Source organism: Salmo salar, chromosome ssa08 (genome assembly GCF_905237065.1).
Source record: "Salmo salar chromosome ssa08, Ssal_v3.1, whole genome shotgun sequence".
In the NCBI taxonomy this organism is placed as follows: domain Eukaryota; kingdom Metazoa; phylum Chordata; class Actinopteri; order Salmoniformes; family Salmonidae; genus Salmo; species Salmo salar.
In genome coordinates, this window is record NC_059449.1 from 4,043,247 (window position 1) to 4,044,695 (window position 1,449).

The 1,449-nt window shown below is 34.9% G+C and overlaps 1 non-coding gene across 1 annotated transcript; it reads right to left on the reverse strand.

Annotated features, from left to right (window-relative positions):
- Positions 1 to 1,038: 1,038 nt before the first annotated feature.
- Positions 1,039 to 1,130, reverse strand: trnar-ucu (transfer RNA arginine (anticodon UCU)). The gene is given in 2 exon segments: positions 1,039 to 1,074; positions 1,094 to 1,130. It is a non-coding gene; the product is annotated as a tRNA-Arg (tRNA).
- Positions 1,131 to 1,449: the final 319 nt, after the last annotated feature.

Here is a 1,449-nt window from a genome sequence, read left to right on the forward strand (position 1 = left end):
GGTGGCCCTCATAGCCTAGTTTATATTAGCATGCTAGTGTAATTAGCCGCATGCTAACAGGAATTCTAACATTCTAATTTATGCTTGCCCATCATTGGGTTTATACTGTTTATAATGTTATGTTAGCTTGCACTGTTGATAACGCACTACTATAGCATTCTAGATATATTAGTTTAATCCTTTCCTTAAAACTTTTATTTATTCATTTATTTTTTATTTTTTTATTATGAACACAACGAAAACAAAAAAACTGAAATATACAAACAAGAGTACATAAACCTAACAGACAGGAGTATTACATATCAAGATTCATTTTCAATTTGTTAAATACTTTTATTGTGCGTATTGCTTTTTTGTTTTTACATTTACTGATCAATTCAAAATAATATTTCAATTCTATCTTAAATAATGTGAAGAGGGGTTTGTTCTCTGCCCACTTCATTTTATGGACAGAAGAATCTTCCATGAAAGATAAACAAATTAACAAAGAAAGTTAAATCAGGGTCCATATCATTTGGTTCAAAATAAAACATAATATCAGAGTCTTTCAAATTAACATTAATAGTTGTTTCTTTTAAAATAAAATCTTTTGACAACACCAAAATCTTCTGACATAAGAACAGTCCCAGGATTTCCTTAAAACTATGAGTCCACATTACGGGATGGTGCTCTCCTTTCACGGAGGTTTAAAGCAGTGTACTCAAAGGAAAAATGTCCCCAGTAGTGTTTGTCATTAATTCCCATGAATTGAAATAGGCATACCTTGGATATTGACGTGACAAACACATTTAAACCCTTCAAAGTAATTTGTTATCTGGATTATAATGGACTGCCATAACTATTATTGTAATGTTATTTAGATATATGCAATTATAAATGGTTCTATCAAGTTAACAACTTAACGTGACAAACGCATAGACATGAAAATGATGTTTGATATGCCCTGAGGAGTATGAGACCGGTTGCTTATTACGAAAAATAGCGTGGTTTTTTGTTTGAAGTTATTGGATTGCGCATTACTGGATTGCTCAAAAGATGCGACTCCGGTGGGACTCGAACCCACAACCTTTGAATCACTGCTCAAGTGCTTGACTAGAAGTCCAATGCGCTATCCATTGCGCCACGGAGCCACCTGTTGATAGGTTTCGCACTAGCCTATGTAACGTTGCAGCGTCCCGAAAAACCGTGCATAGTCACAACGCATTTGACGTAGCTTTTCTGTGTACACAGGTTACTAAAGACGTCACAATGGTCATATGTGAAGGAAGACAAGTATAGATGTCGTGTACATTGTAAGTGAACAAAGTATAATATACATTAGCCCTGATAATATTGCTGTAGTATGCATTGAGTAACAATTTGCTGTGGGCTGGTGTGTGAGACGTGAAACCGCTTTAGTTTAGCGTTTTCTTGCAAAGGATGCGTTGTGCAGTGAATTGAACAGAAAGG